The sequence below is a fragment of the Rhipicephalus sanguineus genome, unplaced genomic scaffold (assembly GCF_013339695.2).
Source record: "Rhipicephalus sanguineus isolate Rsan-2018 unplaced genomic scaffold, BIME_Rsan_1.4 Seq600, whole genome shotgun sequence".
NCBI lineage: Eukaryota > Metazoa > Arthropoda > Arachnida > Ixodida > Ixodidae > Rhipicephalus > Rhipicephalus sanguineus.
The window spans coordinates 6,744-24,262 of record NW_023615597.1 but is presented as its reverse complement, the minus strand read 5'-3'; the positions used below and the strand labels follow the sequence as shown (position 1 = coordinate 24,262).

The window sequence follows — 17,519 nt, the reverse complement described above, 5'->3', positions numbered from 1 at the left end:
TTAAACCTAGGAGTGTTAGTCAGCGCCCAATCGCAGCCATGGCGGCGATGGAACCTCTTTTTTTTTTTGCCTCTTGGCGTCACGTAGCACGTGATCTTTTTACGAGTTGGCAGCTGACCAATAATCCCTCGCATACTACCTGAGGCATTGTCTGCCAGACGAGACCCTCGCTACGATAAGGAAAAGCTATGATTTTTCAAGGGCTCGTTTATCTTTGTTAGACACAATATTAATGAAACTAAACAGCAATAACGCCAAGGAAGTACAGGGGGTGTTATCTGTAGTATTAGAATGTAAATGTGAAGAAAAGTAAAGTGGACGAATAAAGATGACTTGCCGCCGGCAGGACCGAACCTGCGACCTTCGAATAACGCGTCCGATGCTCTAACCACTGAGCTTTTACTCACATTTACGTCTCATTACCACTCCATTACATTCTAATACTACAGATAACACCCCCTGTACTTTCCTTGGCGTAATTGTCTGTTAGTTCTCATTAATATGTGTCTAACAAAGATAAACGACCCTTGAAAAATCATAGCTTTCCTTCATTCGTAGTCGAGGGTCTCGTCCTGGCAGACTTAATGCCTTCAGGTAGTATGCGAGGGATTATTGGTCAGCTGCCAACTCGTAAAAAGATCACGTGCTACGTGACGCCAAGAGGCAAAAAAAAAAAGAGTGGTTCCAACTCGCCGCCATGGCTGCGATTGGCGCTGACTAACACTCCTAGGTTTAATCAACATATATACCCAGAAAGTGGACGGGAGGATGACCGCCGCCGTAGCTCATGGTAGAGCATCGGACGCGTTATTCGAAGGTCGCAGGTTCGGTCCCTGCCGGCGCAAGTCATCTTTTCGTCCACTTTACTTTCTTCACATTTACATTCTAATACTACAGATAACACCCCCTGTACTTTCCTTGGCGTTATTGTCTGTTAGTTCTCATTAATATGTGTCTAACAAAGATAAACGAGCCCTTGAAAATCATAGCTTTCCTTCATTCGTAGCGAGGGTCTCGTCCTGGGAGCTTAATGCCTTCAGGTAGTATGCGAGGGATTATTGGTCAGCTGCCAACTCGTAAAAGATCACGTGCTACGTGACGCCAAGAGGCAAAAAAAGAGTGTTCCACACTCGCCGCCATGGCTGCGATTGGCGCTGACTAACACTCCTAGGTTTAATCAACATATATACCCCGAAAGTGGACGGGAGTGACCGCCGCCGTGCTCAGTGGTAGAGCATCGGACGCGTTATTCGAAGGTCGCAGGTTCGGTCCCTGCCGGCGGCAAGTCATCTTTTCGTCCACTTTACTTTCTTCACATTTACATTCTAATACTACAGATAACACCCCCTGTACTTTCCTTGGCGTTATTGTCTGTTAGTTCTCATTAATATTGTGTCTAACAAAGATAACGAGCCCTTGAAAATCATAGCTTTCTTCATTGTGAATTTTTATTACACGTGGATGAATGGATGCTATAAGCGTCCCCCTTCGTACCTGCTGGTAACATTACGAGTCAGTGCAGACCGGGGTGGGGCAGCTGATTTGTCAGAGGTCGTCTTTGAAAAATTCGCGCTCCGTTCTTCGTTCGCAATGACAAAATCTGGAAAGGGGGACCTTTAAAGGGGTCATGACAAGGTCACCCCGCCTATTGCGGTTTTCTGCAAAAACAGATGTAGAGGGTCTATTGTACCTATACATATAAGAAAATGTACTGTAAATGAAATTTTAGTGCAAAATAAGCCCTAGAGGTCGCCGGCTATAAACCGCGCCCAAACGCCGGTGACCGCCATTTTCTCAATGTGTGTATGACGTCGTGTGCTACATGGAGCGGAGTCGTCGTCTTCTACGATAGTTTCAGCCACTACAAAAATGTTCAGTTTCGATGTCGACTGAAGAAAGCTTAAAAACAGCTCGATTACACGCGCAGCTGAGCACAGAACAAAATCGTTCGCCGGAATGGAGACGCTCGCAGAGCAAGCAGCTTGTTACGTCACGCTTGCCAGTGCGTCAGTGTTGCCCGACTTTCAGGCCGCTCGCGGTTTAAAAATATGAGTTATAAATTAGCTGATCGCCAAATGCGCTAAAATTTCGCCAGCTCGTTCGTGAACGCATAAGGATAACCCACATAACACAGATTGCGATAGAATTGTGTCATAGCCCTTTAACACTCGCGTTTGAATGTATCTCTCCCAGCGATCATATAATCGTGCCGTCAGTGCAGGATTCGACAGCGGCTCGTTGATACGGCAAAAAGAACAACACCGAGTCACGGTGTGAAATTCGTGACAGGCTCTCACCGAGGTAGGCCATTTGAACAGTTTCCTGATGAGTCGCCTGAAGGCGTGCTGCATCGTGCTGTCGGAGTAGCGTAGCGCCAGTGAAGAACTGCCTTGGTCGTAATTGCAAGGGTCGTACAGGTTGTACACGTTGAGGCCGCTGCTGAGGATGATCTGGTTGGCTTTCTTCACCTGCGACATACGCGGTCGCGCAATCACTTCCACGGAGCGGACGAACATTGGAACTAGTAAGTCGCCGTCTGAACTATCCTCTTAAAAGGAGATTAGGGAGCTGCATCTTCTTGTGACAGATAGGTGCGAAAGAAATAAGTTAGTATTTTATAATTTTTAAAACGGGTTTACATAGTTCTAGCCAGCATTGTACGTGCTCGTGTCATCATTCGCGGAAGACCCGGTTACCAGAGACGTAGGCGTGGGTAGTGTTTGTTGCGCCATCCTTTAGGAAAGAGAACACACGGCTGTTGCCACAGCAGTTGAAGCCCATGCCCCACAGCACCGACCAGAAGATCCAGATGCTAGACAGCATGGCATAGTATAGTATAGTATAGTATAGTATAGTATAGTATAGTATAGTATAGTATAGTATAGTATAGTATAGTATAGTATAGTATAGTAGTATAGTATAGTATAGTATAGTGTAGAGTAGTATTGGCCTCGAGGAGTTACGGAGTCGCCCTCTATCGGACGCGCCTCGATAGCGTGCTAGGCAGGATACCGCCGGCGCTCTACAAAAACACCTCGCGGAAGCCCTCCAGGGCATTTCTGTAGGTACTTTCAAAATTAACTGTGTTCTTTACTGTCAAAATAATCATTTTCGACGAACTGAAAGCACAATATAGTCTACAGTCGCTGTCTCTTGGCAGAAAACCGAGCACCCGCTTCACGCTGTCACCGCGTTGGAGACCCCTGAACCGGCTTCTTACGTGAAAGGTAGTCACTCGCTGAGTGCAAACTATGGGAAATATCTCGTTAGAGTAGACTGCCTGTATAACCAAACGGAGCATAACAGAAAGAAGCCTCAAGCCAGCGATCGCACGGGTTCGCGACGACTGACGGTGCCTCTGCATGTATGAGCGTCTGCATGTATGTTCGTACTGATGGTTTCGCTTTTGCTACGAGCGCGTTTTGGCACCGCGCTGTGAACTTTAGGCCGCAAAATATGAGAATTTATGTAGCTTATGAAGCAATGCATGCCTCATCAAATGGGAAGGTTGCCCGTCGGCGGCGTCAACACGAGTGATGCAAAAAATAATCGTCACGTGATGGTGTCACCATATGACGTCATCATGACGTCACAGATCGCTAAAGTATGTAGCGTCATTATGACGTCACATAATGTGACGCCATAATGTGACGTATTCACACGTCATGGTCGCTTTGCATTACCTCCGTGATCGGTCACGGAGGCCGTGCAAAACCGCGTTAGGTGCAGAAGGCTTTTGGAGGGGGGCGCGGGAGAATCAGTACATCGATTGACAAGAAGATGGCTTTCGCCTTGTAGTCATCTTTAACGAATGCATAAGGGACCCTGTGCGTTTTTTTAATTCAACGTATCTAAACAATGACTTGCGCATCTGCAGCCGATTTTGTGGACGCTGAGCACGGGGCCGACGATCAAGAGGTCGCATTGGAGGGTTCTGAGATGGCATCGCACGTGGTAAAAGGTAGCGCTTTTACCATCCTGTGGCAGATGAGCATCATTTGCCGGCGGGAAGCGCGCGCGAGCCATCGTCTCAGTGCGCGCTGTCTGCTACTCACCGAACATCGCAGGCCCGACGCAGTAACAAAAGTCTTCGTCGCGGAAGTGCTTCTTGCACACAAGACTCGTAGCGGATGGCTACTTGCCGGTACTTAGCTTTACAACCCATGCTTCACGCTGTTTCTTGTCCCGCGGTTACCAGTGCAGGCTGACACTGGGCTCCTTTGCGTAAGCGCGGCACTGCGGCACCGAGCGGTACAGCCCCATGTTCGTCGCCTTTACCATTACAATGGTTTCAATTGAGTAGAAAATGAGAGAAAACTTCCGAATTTGAACAGACCGCAGCGCATGCGGGACTTGAAACTCGTTTTCAAAGCACGCGGCAGTGCGCCACAAGCAGCCGACGCGGCCGCTGAGACCACGTGATCCTGCCAAGCACGTCACGCCGACGGTGGCGCCGGCGTTTCCAGTGGTGGGCCTCGAGGCCAATAGTATAGAGTAGTATAGTATGGTATAGTACACTATAGTATAGTATAGTAAGGGGTGAAAAAGGGAAGCGAGGAGGAGGGAAAGGAGGAGGGAAGAGTAAAGCATAGCACAGAAAGAGAAAGGGAAGAAAGCCAGAAGGAGAAATAAAAAAAGAAGAGAAGAAAACAAAAAAGATAGACAGAGCGAGAAAAAGAAAGAAATACATAGAGAGAAAGAAATATAAATGAACAGAGACAAAAAAACACTTAGAAAAACAGACAGACGAGATAAAAAAAAAAGAAGAAGAAATAAAGAGACAATGAAGAGAAACAAAAAAGCCGCCAACTGCGCACTTTCTTCAGGCTTGGCACCTCTGGTTTTTCCTTTTAGGAGAGCTTTAGGAGGGACGTCTAAAGGCGCGCCAACCACTCATTTTATGTTGTGTCCACATGATTAGAAAATAAATAAATATATACCGGCTCGACGCAGGCGGGGTTCTTGGTGGACCACCCGAAGTCGCACGTCTCCTGAGAGATGCTCCCATTGCAGCAGTTGCTCGTGAGTTCCTTCCAGAGCCTGCAAATTGAAAACGTTAAGCATTTTGCGGTTTGTGGCAGAAAGCTAATGGTGTAGTAGTAGTAGCAGTAGTAGTAGTAGCAACAGCAGCGGCAGTTGTAGTAGTAATAACAGTAGTGGTAGCGGTAGTAGTAGTAGGAGCAACAGCAGCCGCAGCAGTAACAGTGGTAGCAGTAGTATTAATATTATTAGCAGTATAGCAGTAGCAGAAGTAGCAGCAGTAGTACTAGCGGTAGTAGCAATAGTAGTAGTAATACAGTAGTCGTAGCGACACCAGCAGCAGTATAAGCGGTCGTAGTAGTAGTAGTAGTAGTAGTAGTAGTAGTAGTAGTAGTAGTAGTAGTAGTTGTGGTGGTTCTTAGTTCAGCGCTTGTGTCTGTCGTTCTTCTCCGTCCCGCGTTTAGCGCTGTTTGCTCACGTCTTAATCATGTACTAACCAGCCCAGCTAAGCGCACTCCTCCAGTAGTAGTAGTAGTAGCAGTAGTAGCTGTCGTCGTCGTCATCGTCTTGGTGGTAGTGGTGGAGTGGTTACAGACGAAGTTAGTCTGTCAGGGCTGCAGACGGGAGCGTTTCTTCTGAGGGTCTCTTTGAAAGAAGCACGTTTGGCTATTCACCACTTAATCCGCGTCTCTATCTCGCTCTTTGTCGCGATGTTATGGCGACGCTGGAATTACGCGTACGGCAATGGTTCGACGCAGGTATGCTACAAGCACGACGTTATCGCGATTCCATTTTCCTACCTCTGACGTCATTTTGCTTCCACTTTCACGCCGCCGCCATCGGTACATGCTGGTCGTCCATGGAGGTGCTTCCCGGCGAAAAAGATCCTCAATTTGACCGCGTGCTCTAAACATAAACGGCCGCAAAACTAGTAAAACCGCTGCTCAAGAACACCATCGTTATCTGAAGCTGATTTCCGCAGCGCCCCGGATCCGAACATTTGTTTACTCGAATAACTGTTGGGATTTTACGTCCCAAACCACGGTATGATTATGAGGGACGCCGTAGTGGAGGGCTCCGGAAATTTCGACCTAAATCTAAGCACACAGGCATCTTGCATTTTGCCTCCAACGAAAATGCGGCCGCCGCGGCCGGGATTCGACACCGCGACCTTCCGGTCAGCAGTCGATCACCATAACCACTAGACCACCGCGGCGTAGAAAGACAGGAATAGAAAGAAAAAAATAGAGAGAGAATCAAAGAAAGAAAAAAGAAAGAAACAGAGAGAGAAAAAAATTGCACTATTTCCCGCTAAAGGGGATCATGAGGCGATGCGAAGCCGGAGCACTTGTACGATCGCGTTCCGTTGGCGTTCTCTGGGCATGCTACCGACCTCTCGTCGTGGAACGCGAAGAGGAACGCTACGCGCGTCTTGTCTTCCCTCTAGCCTGGCCATTAATTCTCACAGGGCGAGCGGGGAACGCGGTCGGCAGGCGTGCGAGAGGGGGGCAGCGTAGGAGAGGAGAGAGAGGGGAGGGGACGCGCATGCGCTGGTGCTCATCGCGGCGTTGCGCAGGAGAGAATTTCGGCATGTCTAGCCCGCGTTTCAGAGGAAGAGGGGAAAGGGGAGGGAGAGGGGAAGGGAGAGGGCAAATGGAGAGGCGGAGGGAGGGGGAAGGGAGAGGCAAAGTGGAGAGGGGGAGTGGAGATGGGAGCGGAGATGGTGAGTGGAGAGGGTATGCGCACGCGCAGTAAGGGTGGTCACGCCGCACACCACCACCACCACCACCACCACCGGATTGAACTCCGCCATAAGATACTTCGCATCTAAAAATTGCAGTGGCTTAGCTCGGCTATGCCAGGATATACGTAGCGTTAGCAAAGGTTCAGCTGATTATTCTGAGCTTTCCAGATTGTCTAGGATTAGCTTGATTGTCCTGCTTACTGCTGCTCCAATGACACACATTCGGCCACATCGCTCAGAACCGGTAGACCTGGCGGTATGGCCGGGTAACGATACCCATTGGTAACGCTAAAGAGCGGAATGTTCTGCTTAACGAGAAAGTTCTTGCACGTTGTACAAACCCGCGCCACGGTTTCACCCCACTCAGGCGCCGCCACTAAACTCAACGTTTCACGCATGGCACTACTCAGCGGCGTCAAGTTTTTCAGGTGCCATAGTCTTTCACACGCGTCGCACACGTATCCAAACGGATTGTTTACGAAGTCCGTCTCGAAGGTCCGAGTCGCACTGGCGCTTTCGCTAAGTTTCACAGTATAGGCAGTCGATCGGCGAGCCTTGACGTCATCGACGGCGTCTTGTTGTTGCTGCTGCAGGGATGGTCGGGCACGTCGCTCAGCATCCTGGCGACGCCCCTTTGCTAGACGTTCCTCCCCTTCCTCCAGTGTCTCCGCAGCACGTTTAGCCTTCCTCTGTTCATTCTTTGTACGCTGAACCGTTAATTGCCAGGCAACTACATCGGGATCCGATGACATAAGCTTCTCGGCTCTTCTGCGCCGTTGAGCAGCATTTGCGCTCTCCTTTTTCATGGCGTTACCCACCTGCAAACGCCAGTCAGAGGCGCTATCAAGCGGCACCAGCGCATTGTCAGACGTCGACTGCACAACGAAGGCGAATAGCTGCGCGCGCCATGGCTACGACGTCACCCCTCTCGAATGCGCAGAGCAGCAGCGGCGAGTCACGCGCGCTGGCGCCAGTCTGTCTGCCCGGCTGCGACGCCACTGCTCCCGCTCTACGCCGCCAGCAGCGGCGAGCCGCGCGCGGCGGTGGCGGAGAGCACGTGAGATGCCGGCTCCGCACTCATCCTCGCGCATGCGCAGCACGGCTCATGATGACCCACGCGAAACCAGCTCCGGCTAGGCAAGTGTAGCTAACGCTACAAAAAAGGTGAATTCGATCCCGCGACCTTCGGGCCAGCAGTCGAGCACCATAACCAGTAGACCTCCGCGTTTGGTATATCAGTTTAGACTACAGAACACTGCTTACCTCTGACCGAAAAGACCGTGGTAGTAGCCGAAGAACATGATTGAATTGCCGAGAAGCTCCATGTCTAGTGCTCCGTTTCCGACGGCGTATCCCTTGGAAACGAAAACAAGGCAGCATATGCAGCGATAACGTACAGTACATACAAATATTTGGGAATCAGGCAGGCGATTAAGGTATAACCGCCGCTCTAACTGTATCTTAAGGTGCTAACGGAAGGTTTCCTGGTTTCTAAACTAATACCAGCAATGTAAACGACAGCACACATACCGGGTTTCTTCCGTAACACTTTACAAAAAAAAAAAAAAAAACATGGCTGATCCCTCCGTCATAGAAATCGGTATAAAACGAAAGTGAAACGTGCACATGCCTTCATAGTAGTTGATTGTTTATCGTGCATTGATCTATGAGAGCTTGTACAATGTGTATTGCTGTTTGGCAGTTATAGCACCGTTTGACATGGATGCACCCACGTTGACGCCTAGTGGCACGTCTCCATCGCGACGACTAAGGTCCATGATTATAATTTACCGTTGTGGTAGCTGAAGCTGTAATATGTCTATACCTGACCCAGCATATCGCGAATCCCGCGCAAGAATGACATCAACAAGCACGTCATAACCACACGTACTCGATATGCACGCCTTCAAAGCGTCGTCAATTGAGAAGAGAAACAGGAAGTTGTGTGCTCCCCAGTAATGCGGAACGTAGGCCTGTGCTCGTGCATACACTACTATACACTGCGCTTCAGCAACACGGGGGGCCCAGATTCATAGCTTGAGCCCCGAACGCGCGAATGCGTTCCACGTCCCGCTGGCCTCTGTCTCGCTCCACGAAGGCATCACATTCGCTCGTCGACATCGTTGCCTTTCTGCGGCGCTAACTGCAGCAGTTTCATTAGTCGGTGCTATCATAATCGAAGCAGTAGGCGGCGGAGAAACACCGTTGGTGCACGTGGAAGCTGCACTACTCGACAACGAGCCGTCACACGCTAACACAAAGCTAAAGGCAAAGAACGTAACTGCGTCGAGGGCGACTCCTCGATGCTAGTGCGGCCAGCGTCCCTCGCTAGCATGGAGACGCTGTAACTGCGCCGTCGCCAAATCGCTCCCTATCGGCACTCGTTAGTGTCATCACGCAGTACATCACTTCACCGCCCCGCCCCGCCCCGCCCAACCTAGCCCCGCCAACAGAGAGCACCGTGCGAGGGACAATGCGTGGAGATATAAGGCGCGTTTGTGGAACCTCGCGCATGTACCTCGGTGGCGTATAGTCAGTAGAGCGCCGGGCCTGTCGTCGCGGACCGGAAGTCGTGGGTTCTACTCCCGGCGGTGGAACTTTTTCTTCTAGTTTTTTTTTTCTTTCTCATTCGTTGGTGTGCCTTTTACAAACATCATCCGCGACGGAAATACGCCAGTGAAGTTCTGGGGGGCCCCGGCATAAAACACTTTCGTGTTAAAGGGGTCATGAAGCACCCCTTGGGCTTGTTGAAAAAACACAACCTGCGGAAAGCTGACACGGCTATGAACTGCTCTGGAAAATATTACAGTCGTGCGCGCCGCGTAAAGGCCACAAGCGGAGCGAAGTTGCCGTTTCCCCAGGCACCCTCTTTTCAAACAGAGGCCGGTTCTCACTCTCGTCGGTGGGCGGGGCGTCTGCACGTTGACGTTGCGGAGACATAGCATGCTTATTGGCCGATAGCCGGATGAGATGCGCTTCTTGCCACGGGGTGCCGCCACTTGCCCGCGCCGCACTCCTCAGTCTGCTAACTTTACACGGTAGCCGCACTCGCGCGTGCGAATCACAGCGGGAGAGCGATCGCGTTTCATGACGCGCGCTGACGTAACTTCTTACTCCCGTGCCATCCCTCCCTGTCTAGCTTGTGCGCTCGTCGGCACGAGAAAAGAGAGAAAGCGCTGAGAGCGTGCGCCAAACCCCCGTAACTCCGCTAATGCTTGACGGATTCGAGAATTTTTGCGGCAATCGATTTGGGAGGCAGTAAGCTCCGATACTAAGGTCATTATATCATTACTTGGAAAGTGGTTCATGACCCCTTTAAAAAGTATGAACAGAGGGTTCCAGAGCGGAAAGAGAATGTTGCATAAGAAAAAAAACCTGACAATGGGCTGGTTAGTTTAACATTATCAACTCACCTTACGCAAACTGCAAAAATAAATCAGCACAGCGAAGAAACACACGTACATATCACATCAGCACAAACTATGCGGTAAATATCGGAACGTGTGTCTTTCTTCGCCGTGTCCAGTTCTTTTTGTAGTTTGCGCAAGGAAATTTGAATGTTAGCAGCAAACTCTGAAGTTCGGAGGTCGTCTATAAATGATAACATTACACTAATCCGTAGGTCTTTAACAAACATCGATTCATTAATTAGAATATGGTTCATGTTGAAATTACCGAATCGTATAGCCGGTGGGTTCGCAATACATATATGCTTGGAATAAAATCTGATTTCGATATATGCGCCATCAAACATGCGGCTCAGAAATACACTGTTGTTTCAATTACTAAGTTAACAAATCACCTTATTGTGCACTGAACCAAAAGTGTAATCGGAACGCCATTGTATACAGTCATATCCATTGGGAAGGAAAATATCGAAAATGATGTCACCCTGAAAATTCGCTTAAAGTAAACACGCGTTGAAACACGCCGGTTACAATTCAATTCCAATGTGTATCATAGAACAATTATTTAAACATTAATTCATACTATACTGAGTACGTGCTTTTAACATTTGTGGACGTCCGCGGCACCCGACAGATTGTTCTTGCATAATTTATTTCTCCTCAGAAACTCTACGCTTACATATTTCTGACACTGATATCTCAAACAGCAGGCACACACAGCTTACTTTGCTAATATAACATCATCGAATAAATAGCAAAACAAGAAGTAGTAGCAGTATCAGCAGCAGTAGCAGTAGTAGTCGTAAACGTAGTAGTAAGAGCGCCAGCAAAAGCAACCATAGCAGCAGCACTAGTAGTAGTAGCAACAGCAGCACCAGTAGTATAGTAGTAGTAGTAGTAGTAGTAGTAGTAGTAGTAGTAGTAGTAGTAGTAGTAGTAGGAGTAGCAGTAGTAGTAGTAGTAGTAATAGTAGTAGTAGTTGTCGTTGTTGTAGTAGCAGTATAGTAGAAGCAACAGCAGCATCACCAGTAGTAGTGTAGTAGTAGTAGTAGTAGTAGTAGTAGTAGTAGTAGTAGTAGTAGTAGTAGTAGTAGTAGTGCAGTAGTAGTAGTAGTAGTAGTAGTAGTAGTTGTCGTTGTTGTAAATTCACTTACCTTGAGATTAACTCCCCGTGGGTCTTTGACAAACCGCTGCGCAAGCAGAGGAACGTAGACACCGGCGTAACTTTCGCCCGCGATGTAGAAGTCGTTCCGCTTGAACTCGGGATACTCCTCGAAGAAGTTCAGCGTGGCGAGGTAGTTCTCGTCGGTTGTTTGGTGTCGTCGCTAGCGTAGTTTCCCGAGCGGTCGTAGGAGAACCCAACGCCCGCGGGCGATTCAAGAAAGATTATGTTCGCCACCTGTAACGAAAATTCGAGAACAAAAAAGATTAAGATGTGCTGGACAACATTCACTGGGCACCTTGATGAACTATTCTGAAAAGCGTGGACGTTTCATGCGTGCGAACATTTAAAATGTGTGAGCATTGTTGTTGACGTCCGAACATTATGACCTGTGAACATTGTTGATTTGAATGGACGTGTGAATGTCCATTCATGCGTAAATTTTGTATTGTTTTATGACCATCGACTTCAGTGTTCAAATTATTATACAAGAGGAGTAGCCAACCTGGCACTAGGCCCCAACATCTACTTTAACACGTTAAAAAAATAATAATAATAGAAGTTTAAAAGTAATAATAGTAAAAGTAATAATAGTAAAAGTTAAGGTGGTAGACCACCTTCAAAAGTCAATCTTTTCCCAAGCTCGATTTTTAGTTTTTTGTTTTTTATGCACGCCCAAACATTAAAAATATGTTGCAACAAAATTATCCTCCTATCATCAATAGTTTGCAAGTTACAGAAAGTTTTCCATACCCCACGCTCGTATAGCGAAACCGAAACCACACTGCGTTGGTTTCGAAAGTAAGTGTTGTTTGGTCTGTAGTAATGATATTCAAAAAATATTTATCAATTTCATTTTGACTGTTACATAAGAAGATGTCATTAAATATAACCACGTGTTTCTAATTATTTTTAAATCTCTCAAAACGGCCATAAGGGGGACGCACGCTTTTTGCAAGCTCTGAAATCTTTCTTTGCGTTTTTCCCAAAATAATAATTTGCTCCAAGTAATGCGACGCAAACTTTCATTACGTTTTTCTCAGTGTGTACTTTGAACTGACATTTTGTATAATAATTTATAACATATATATCTGTGCAGTGAACTGCAATAAAAGAAATTGATGGAATATTTTTGAATTCACAGCTGATTTTGCAAACAGGTTCAGTCTAAAGTGACTCTTTTCCGCCGTCTTTTTGGTTTTTTAAACATTACTTCCTTGATATTTACTGCATAATATTTATTCTAGTTCATTGCATAGCTCCAACCTTTAGTTACAAAAATGCTAAAGCTTTTCTGAATTAAGCCCCCATTAGTCACTTATCACGGCTGGCGTGACTACCACTTTTAATGCAATTTTTGACAAAGATTACCTCCCAATAAATAAATAATCAATATTTTGCACTATAAATTGCTAGGTAAGTTTAACAAGACGTGCTTGTTTTGAAGAAAAAGTTATTTCAACGCTGGCTGAATATAAATAATCACCATCACTGAACGCCGGTTGGCGAAACAAGCGGTCATTAAAGCTTACTGGAGGTGCAAAGTGGTTCGCCAAAGTTTCGTCGTACCTTGTTCCAGGTGAAGGGTTCATGGTCATGTTGATGCCCTGGTAGCCAACCCTGAACGGGCCCAGCTCTGCGATGGCTCCCACGAGTGAACTGCAGCAGGGACCCCGTTCAGCCACAGTAGCACAGGGTCCTCGGAGGGCGACCGCTGGCTTTCCATGAACCTTTACGAAATCCAGAAGGGGAAAAAAAATGGCGAAGCTAGCACTAAGTCACGCAAAAGCTTGAAACAGCGGAACCGGACGATTCTGAAGTCCAGTCTGGTTGCTTCTAGGTTGTTGCTAAGCTTTAAGCTATAGGTGATGCTAGGTTGTTTCGAGGTTTATTCTCAGCGCAGAGAGGTTGGAGTTAAACCACAGACAGTCACAGATGCGACACGGATGTTCAAACTCCAGAGACAGAAACTCGCGCTGAAACAGAGTGTTCGCGCCTCTCATAGATCTACGGCCACGTTGTCTTTGGCGCAGGGCTTCCATCGCTTCGGGGTCGCTTCTCGCAACCGTCGTTGCCTCCCGGTTCCTTAGTATTCTCTCAGTGTACGTACTCGGAGTCTCAGGCTCGCCGCCGTCGCTTTCGCAGCCATTTCTTGAGCTAACTGTTGCCTTCTTCATTTTTAGTGCACCAGTAGTGAGTAGTGGGATTTTCCCAATTTCTGTGGCATATACCCGTGATTTCTTGGGCTAACTGCGGCCTTGTTCATTTGTAGTGGACCAGTGGTGAGTAGTGGGATTCGCCTAATTTCTGTCACACATACCCGTTCATGATGTTGATAGCTTTCTGGTGACCTTGGACACTTTACGGCCGGCTATAAGAGCTTCTCGGTTAAGAACACCGCGTTTTGCCGAACCCCACAACTATCTATCTTCTGGCGCGAGATTTAGCCTAAGCACCAACTTGCTCGAGAAGATATTGAGGCGAAAGCCTTAGGTGCCTCACAAAACGCGAAAAGTGAGCGCCGACGGCATCAACACGAGTGATGCCAAAAATCATCATCACCATGCGACGACGTCACCCAGTGACAGTCACGCGATGTCAGAGGTCGCCAAAATTTGTGACGTCATTATGACGTCACTACGAAGTCACATCACGCGACGTCACATGATGACGTCATTGCACGACACCACCGCTTGGTCAAAGGTGGGCCGATCGCGAAGGCAGTGCAAAACTACGTTGTGTGCGGAAAGCTGTCGGGCGGGATCAATACAATCAAATGAGAAAAAAAAAGAAGATCGACTTTCGACTTCCAGTCCTCTTGGGCAAATACATAAGGATAAGCGAGTGACTTGTGGCGAAAACTACGTTCTTTGAGGAAGAGTAGTGAGCGAGAGTATTAGGAAAGTGTATTTTTCGTGAATTTCGAAGTATTGGGGAAGAGTATTTCTTCGTGAATTTAGAAAATGATGAAACATAGTGTGCGTACTGTCGGCGTATTGGTACACGCTTGTAGAGATCGATGTGCTGAGGATATGAAGACAGCCTGCAAGTCGCATAACCTTCGAATGTCACATTGCGATATTCTGCTTTCAGTGAGCTGTTGGAAGCTCTCAAACAAGACGTTCCGCAACATTCGCACTACTTACACCTACCACAAAACACACCTCTGTAAGTACCAATAAATATGATCCAAGAGCGAGCATCGCACCGACAAGTTAGATTAATTGGTTTAGCAAAAAAAAAAGTGAACATACCAGAGAACATTTATAGAGATTGCAGTCTACACAAGTCATATTACTTGTCATTAAATGAACAAAAACAAGACACCAGTACTAATATTTAGCTTATTAAAACGTGAAATCGAAATATTTTTACTCGGTGAGCATAAAGATTACCTATCACCTGAGTTGCAAAAGTGAAGTATTGGGTATTTCAGTGATCTGAGTTACTCTATATTATCCCAAGCATCTAGAGTAATTTTTTTTGTAGCTATAGGAAAATATGAGAAAACGTTGAGCCGGCTATTACGACGTCACGATATCGATAATGAAAACACACAACAAAAAAGCAAGAAGGAATAAAAGAATAAGAGAAAAAAATGAGATAACCGCGACGGTGTAGTAGCGCCTCCGGCGCGCAGGCGTGGCGTCGGAGAAAGAAAACACTTCACGGACGAAGAAAGAAACACTTCAAAACTTGAATGTCACGAGCACAGACGGGCCGATATGGCCCATGTACTTTGGGAATGCGAAAGAAATGAAGATAGACTAACGAGGAAGGACGAGTACAACTGAAGGACTCTCTGAAGCGGGGCGCCTTGCTGAGCGATGGCGAACCGCCCTTCTCAGCGAGGCCCTCGAAGACCAGGAGTGGGCCGTCCAGCGGGCCAGGGCCGTCGCCGAGGACCTCGGAATGTTCCTCGAATGGTGGATCCCTGGCTGCCTAGCCCCGGGCACAATAACAACCGTTGGGCAAATAAAGTTTATTCAACTCAACTAGCTATTTATTACAGTGCAATTACATGCATAAAGATCAAAACAGTCAACATGATGGCCAAGCAGGAGTGACGTGTGCCATAAGTGTGCACACAAGGCTGGACGCATGCACTCAACATTGCACTCTCTAAAAAAAAAAACGTGATTCAACCTTTTCGGAAAGTCCTGGCTTGCCACGCATATGACTCTCTCTAAAGAGACACGTTAACTTTTGGATCCCACGACTCTCCTACGAGAGTATAATGATGATCTCCTAAGATCATCCTACGTGGTATATGCGTGGGATATACGTGGGATATACGTGGCAAGTCAGGACTCACAAAAAGAGAGTCAAATGACTCTTTATTTTTAACTGGGGGTAGTTCCCAATTCAGAGTGACGTGCCTCAAAAATGAGAGTCAAAGGACTCTTTATTTTTAACTTAGGGTGTAGTTCCTAACTAATAGTGACGTGCCCCAAAATGAGAGTTAAAAGAGTCTTTATTTTTAACTTGGGGTGTAGTTCCTAATTAGGAGTGACGTGCCCCAAAAAATGAGAAGTGTGACTTGTACTTCTAATCGACAAAACGATAGTACCATTTCTGCAAATAGTGACGGATAAAGGCGACATGCACTAGTAGTGACCAATAACGTGACGTTTACGCCAGTGGTGCTAATTAAGAGTAACGTGCGATGTAAGTGACGAGGGAAGTGCCACATGTATGCCAGTCTAACGCCTAAATAAGAGTGACATCCGTACTAATAATGCCGAAATAAAAAGAGATGATGTGTAATGACAATCAGTTTCCAGGTAACAGGGACGTCTATACCAGTAATGACCAAGTAAGAGTGACGTGTACACATGTAGTGCATCATTATGGGCGACGTATACCATTATTGAGAAAATAAGGGTGACGTGTAACAAAAGTGACGAGGTAAGGGTGACCAGCTGTCTACCATAATAACGATCAAATGAATGGCATGACACAACAGTCACGAAAGAAAAATCCCGTCTTATGAGAATAAGTAACCAAATAAAGGTGACATGTACACCAATAACGACCAAATAAATGTGACGTGTGCCAGTACTGCCCAAGTAATGGTGACGTGTGCACCGTTGTAGTGACTAAGGAGTCGCGTATACCAGTAATGAAGTCGTCGCCCCTCGCCGGCGTCAACGAATCCCGAGTAATGCTTGAAGTTGACCGGTTGGTCGAGCCCCGGCACGGAGGTCACCTCCCAGGGGCTCGGGTCAGAACTCGCGGTCAACGTCGACAGAGACAGGACAGCTAGAATCACTTCCGAAATCATGGCTGCGGTCGAAATATGCCTCTGCAAAAAAACGCCAGGCCTGCGCTGAAACCGCAGCACAGTCACAGCGAAAGCTGGAAGAGCGGCGTTTCTAGAGCACGTTGTAAGCTAGTTCTCTTGGGGCTACGATAAAAGTACACTAGACAGGTACCCACTACGCCATAAATGACAATTTTTGTGAAGTTGGGAAGCACCTACTAAGCCATTATTCGTCATTCTGCGGAGAAGCGAGGCACCAGCTACACGTCTCTAAGGCATTATGTGCACTTTGTTGACGCGACGACTGATGACGATGAAGAACTATGGCTCAGCCCTTTGTAATGGGTTGGAATCTTTAAACGGCCCACCATTTATGTAATTTGCATTGGGTGACGCCCGGTCGCTATTTCCCTCTCCCGTCATGCTGTATAACATACGTTGACGTGGGAGAGAGACGGGGGACGGGTAGCGAAGAACTTTACTGAGACCCCGAGGAAATGGATCATGCGCTTATGGGCTTCCTTGGCAACCAATACAAGTGCACTTGGGAGGAACCCACTACGCTATAAATCATTGTAATTTTACTGAGACCCCGAGGAAGTGGATCATGCGCTTATGGGCTTCCTTGGCAACCAATACAAGTGCACTTGCGAGGAACCCACTACGCTATAAATTACGCTACGCTATCTCCTATCTATCACGCTATCATTGTAATTTTTGAGAAGTAGGGCAGCAGGCACTGTGCCATTTTTCGTCATTCTACGGAGAGCGTTGGTACCTGCTAAACGCATGTAAGGCATTATGCGCACTTTGTTGATGCTGTGCCTGATGACGATGAATTATGGCAGAGCCCTTTGTAATGGGTTGGAAGCATTGAACAACCTACTGGTTGCGCAATTCGCATTGTATGACGCCTGGTTACAGTATTCGCGTTGTGCGACGCTTGGTGCTTATTTTACTCTT

General features: G+C 47.3%; 1 pseudogene; it reads right to left on the bottom strand.

The window, feature by feature from the left end:
- LOC119377882 (lysosomal protective protein-like) overlaps nt 1-16,596 on the bottom strand; it is a 45,284-nt pseudogene extending 28,688 nt beyond the window's left edge.
- Nucleotides 16,597-17,519: the final 923 nt, after the last annotated feature.